At 41.8% G+C, this 5,206-nt stretch overlaps 1 pseudogene; it reads right to left on the bottom strand.

Moving 5' to 3' along the window:
* Window positions 1-3,552: 3,552 nt before the first annotated feature.
* On the bottom strand, window positions 3,553-3,979 carry LOC120220129 (annotated as a pseudogene).
* Window positions 3,980-5,206: the final 1,227 nt, after the last annotated feature.

The following is a 5,206-nucleotide window of genomic DNA, read 5'->3' as shown; positions in this document are numbered from 1 at the left end:
AGTACACCCCCCCCCCGTGTTCATTGCAGCATTATTTACAATAGCCGTGATACAGAAGTGACCTAAGTGTCCATCCGTAGATGAATGGATGAAGAAGATGTAGTATACACATTCACAAATGTGTGCGCATACACACATGCACACAAACACACACATACACACACGTGCACACACCGGAATCTTATTCGGCCATAAAAAAAAAAAAAGTGAAATCTTACCATTTGCAACAACATGGGCGGACCTGCAGCGTATTAAGTAAAGTCAGTCAGCCAGAGACGATTTCACTTCTGTGTGGAACGTAAAAAACAAAACCAACGAACAAACAAACAGAAACAGACTCATAGGCACAGAGAACAAACTGGTGGGAGCCAGGGGGCAGGGGGTGGGGAGTTGGTCAAAAAGATGAAGGGGGTTAAGAGGTACAAACTTCCAGTTATAAAAGAAATAGAGGATGAAAAGCATAGCATGGGGAATATAGTCAATAATATAGCAATAACTTTTTATGGTGACAGATGGTAACTAGACTTATTGTGGTGATCATTTTGTAATGTATATAAATGTTGAATCACTGTGCTGTACACCTGAAACGAATGTGATATTGTATGTCAACTATACTTCAACAGTAAGAACAGAAATATTCTATTAGAATTCTTTTCACGTAGGAGGGGCGCCTGGGTGGCTTAGTCTGTTAAGCGTCCGACTTTCGCTTAGGTCATGATCTCGCGTTTCGTGGGTTCGAGCCCCGCGTCGGGCTCTGTGCTGACTGCCAGCTCAGAGCCTGGAGCCTGTTTCAGTCTGTGACTCCCTCTCTCTCTGACCCTCCCCTGCTCACGCTGTCTCTCTCTCTCTCTCCTAGAAATAAAAACATTAAAAAAGAAAAGAATTCTTTTAATGTAGGAATAGTGACGTGCAGTGGCTCCTAGGATGGAGAGAGAGAGAAGAGCATTTGTGTTCAATAGTGACTAATGCCAGGGTGAGCATTGTGACAATGGAAATATTTCTGAGTTTATCAACCCATGGAGAAGGCTAGGTTAGATTGCTGCAGACTTTTCCCGCAGCCGACGGGATGCTGACCCATCATCAAGTCTACCAATAAGGCATAAGGAAAGCAATGCCCCAAACAATGAGAAGCTGAAACCAGGGCAAGAAGGATGGAAGTTAGACCCAGAAATAACTCTGTGAGTGAGGGCTGTGATCAGTGTTTGGCAAAGGAAGAAAATGAAATACCGTTCTGTGGAAATACAGTCTTTCTGAAGAGCCCCGCCTGGGAGCACAACCCTATGGTTGGGTACCTGATGCAGTGGGCGCTTTGGAGGTGCCTTTTTGCTTCACATTCTCACGTAAATACACATTTCTCCTTTCTGTCTAGAAGCCGAGATTGATATCGTCTCTGTAGGATTAGGCTGAAAAAAAATAAAAGGAGAGAGATTTCCAGAATCAAACTTCCGTCTTTCCCGAACAGTATTAGCAGCCTGGAACGGGTTTTATTCCGAGGGAGGTTTTTTATTCATACATTCACTTACAGACACACACCAAATGCCTAATCATCAGGAAGATTTTAATCTTCACAAGGCGACAAGCAGTTTTTTGGTTGCTATGGCATTTGTCAATATCATTTCCATTATACAGCCTCTTACAGAGCCTTCATTTTTATAAAAGCTACTCAGGATTTCAATCCCACTGCTGCTACTTTTTTGTTTTTGTGGGCCAAATGTGTGGTGATTATGGTATTCATAAAGCTTTCCTGGGCAACACCAACTCCCTTTCTTCAAGGATTAACAATGCCATGGTAGCTGTGACATTGCAGTTCTTTAAAACCCTCTCGATATTTCTGTACAGATGACGGCTTTGAATGTGGCGTTCTTTTCTGCCAGGCTAGAAAAGTAAGCTTTTGCAAATATATTGAAGGGGAAATTAATTTGTAGCTAAGTAGGAGTGGGGGAGATATGTGACATGTTATATAAGCTTCTAAAATGTCTTGTTCCTTCATGGATACTTTTCTGACTAAAAGTTGATTTCTTCTGGAGGTGGGGTTAGTTTTCATTAGAAATGGGATAGTGTGTCTTCTATTAGTTATTGATTGGTAGAATCTCTGTTTTGTGCATGTCCTGAGGAGGGTGGGATTAACCCTTTGTCCCAAATTGGTTTTGAAATTGAGGCTGATGATCCCATTCATGTACCAAGGTGGTACGGAAAAGCTGTTATTCACATCATGAGGCTTTCTGGGGTCAGCAGGACAGGCTCCCAAGCTGGTTCATTTAGCTTGAGTGAAGGAAGAGGCTAGTGGCTTTGGTTTTATCACGATTGGGGCCTGGGGTGGGAGTGAGGGTTCCCATGCATGGGCTGAGGTTCTGATAGATCTACCCTGTCCGCACAAAGGGAGGGATCATCCAGCCTTCCTTACGGGCTTGCTCAAATGTGGGCAAAGGAGGAACAGGGCTTGAAACATTTCAGCAAACAAACAAATGGAATCAGACTCTTTAAAAAAATTTTTTTTGAATGTTTATTTTTGAGAGAGGGAGGGAGAGAGAGAGAGAACGAGTGGGGGAGAGGCAGAGAGAGAGGGAGACACAGAATCTGAAGCTGGCTCCAGGCTCTGAGCTGTCAGCACAGAGCCCGACGCGGGACTCGAACGCACAGACTACGAGATCATGACCTGAGCTGAAATCGGACACTTAACCGACTGAGCCCCTCAGGGGCTCCAGACTTTTTTTTTAATCAACATATCCTGGTTGGTTTGTTTAATTTTTCACTTTAAAGACAAGAGCAAAATCAAAACCTTTCAACTTACAGTTTTCAACCCCAAAGAATCAATATAGCTAGAATAGAATAGCTATATAGAATAGCTATAATTCTAAAATAGCATCAATACAGCCAATATTATTCTTGTGACTATTAATGAGCTATCCTGGAACAAGGTGAAATATAAATACCTTGCTTTGTAATGAATTTGAAGTGTTGCCACTAAAATCAATTACAGATGTTTATTTTGAAAGACACTACTATGAAGGTTCCAGATTCAGATGCTGAAAATAGGTTGCATTGTAGACCTGTAGACAGTTTAAAATTCTCATTAATAACAATTGCTTAAAGACATAGAAGGCCACTGCTTTCATATAAATTGGGAGTTTGAAAGTCTCGGGGCACCTGGGTGGCTCAGTCAGTTAAGCGTCCAACTTCAGCTCAGGTCATGATCTCATGGTTCACGGGTTCGAGCTGCGTGTCGGGCTCTGTGCTGACAGCTCGGAGCCTGGAGCCTGCTTTGGAGCCTGTGTCTCCCTCTCTCTCTCTGCTCCCCCCCGCCATGTGCTCTTGGCTTCTCTCTCTCAAAAATAAACATTTGAAAAAGAAAAGAAAAGAAAATCTCTCCTTCGTGCCTTCAGTGGTCACATGGTAATAAACGAAAGACCCAAATCATTTCAAATGGTCACAGATACTATGTAGCCAAAAATTCTCATGTCAGTACTTTTAATGTTGTGTACATTAAATTATAGTAAAAAGATGACTGTAAACAAAATGCAGCCCTTCTATTTTCGTGACTAGCACAACAGATTACAGGAAACCCAGTTTACATTCCACCATCAAGTGTGGTTCTCCCATTAATTCACTTTGTGACGGGTCATTAAAAACATCTTCAAATCCAACAGTCTGATCATTACCCCTCGAAATATCCAGTGAAAGGTTTGAGCTGGGAAGAAATGGAAGTTGCTAAACGTACTGCACTGCCTCGAATCCCATTTGTAATTTGAGTGGAGCAAACAGACCCTGGATGTTTCTCATTGTGGAAGAATTCATTTTACCTTGGTTGAGCTGGACATTTTTTTCTGATATTTCAAGAGGATGACTAGGCAAAAGTTCATTCTTCACACAAGGAAGACCTTTTACGAAGAAGACCATGACTTTCAAAAGCTCCACTTCCTGAAAGTTCAGTAACTGGAATACTGGCCTTTAGCTATGATCCGAGTCCTTTGGCATTCATCTTCACCTTGCTCTGTGAATAGTCTCTCAGCCCCGTTATCGTCAGCCGGCCCCACTGCTCACTTGGAATCAGATTCTTTATTACACTTCACCTTCGATGTTCCACAGATGACTCAATGGTGCCATTTCATTTATTTGAATTTGAACGTGTTTGAGTAAGCCATTATGATACTCTATGAGAGCTGCAGCCTGGAACCAGTTTAAAGGAAGTGAATGCTCTGTTGGATACCTTGTTCAAGAGCCCAGCATCGTGTATTCTAAGAAGTGACATGAATGCCTTGTTTGCTATCAATGATGCCTGGAACTCTGAAGAGGATAAGGAGTGCCTGGCTGAGATCTTGTGTTGTGGTATTAAATATATGCAGAGATAAGTATGACCTTCATTTATATTTTTGGTATCTGTGAGGCAATAAATTCCCGGTGTTCCTTGCCCCAAAGGGGTCACCCTTGGATAACGAATTGTTGCCACTGGTCAGACCAGAGGGCCAGGCCATTGGAAATAGCACAAGAGTATGTAAAAATGTGCATATGAGACTGATTGTTGGCCAGGTATTGTCTAGTGCTAAGATGATTGCCTGAAGTTTGGCTAATTTTGCTGACAGTGGAGTCCTGTCTGTGATTAGGACTGCTGAGTGCAAAGGGCACAGACTCCCTTTTCTGATGACTCAGTTGGTTCAAGGGGCTCCCCATGTGGTCATTGAGTATAAGAGAGGGAATTTAGCCAAGATGGTACTTCTGATGGTTAAAGCGAGGCATACCTGTTTGTCCTTTTTTTTTTTATTTGGTAATTCCCTAAAGCATGTAGAGGGTACCTTGTTTAACTTTAGTGAGATCCCCAGGGATAACTGTAATTTGGGCCCAATTGGGTTTACCAATTGGTGCACTCCAGCAGATATTAATTTAGAATGTATGCTTTAGAAGGGCGAAAGCCAGTAAGAACCCTATTATTTTTATGCTGCATGAGGTATTTTAGTAAAATTTGGATTTATGATTGAGTAAAATTTCAGGCCTCTGTTTCAGTTTCTCTTTCCTCAGTCTGTATGAAAAAAAAATTTTTTTTATTTCATTTTTTGTTTTGGTGGTTATTGGATATACCTCGCTTTCGGGGAATCCTCTCTACCCTGGACATGTTTATAAGTTTATTCTTCTAGAAAGTCTCAAATTGGTTTCATCAAATTTAGGGACCTTTCTTATGGCAATTATTGTTTTGTTTGGTCGAGAGACTCTG

This window comes from Hyaena hyaena, unplaced genomic scaffold, assembly GCF_003009895.1.
Source record: "Hyaena hyaena isolate Hyena2069 unplaced genomic scaffold, ASM300989v1 scaffold_669, whole genome shotgun sequence".
NCBI classification, from domain to species: domain Eukaryota; kingdom Metazoa; phylum Chordata; class Mammalia; order Carnivora; family Hyaenidae; genus Hyaena; species Hyaena hyaena.
The sequence above is the reverse complement of the archived record's forward strand: the minus strand, read 5'-3'. Positions and strand labels throughout refer to the sequence as shown.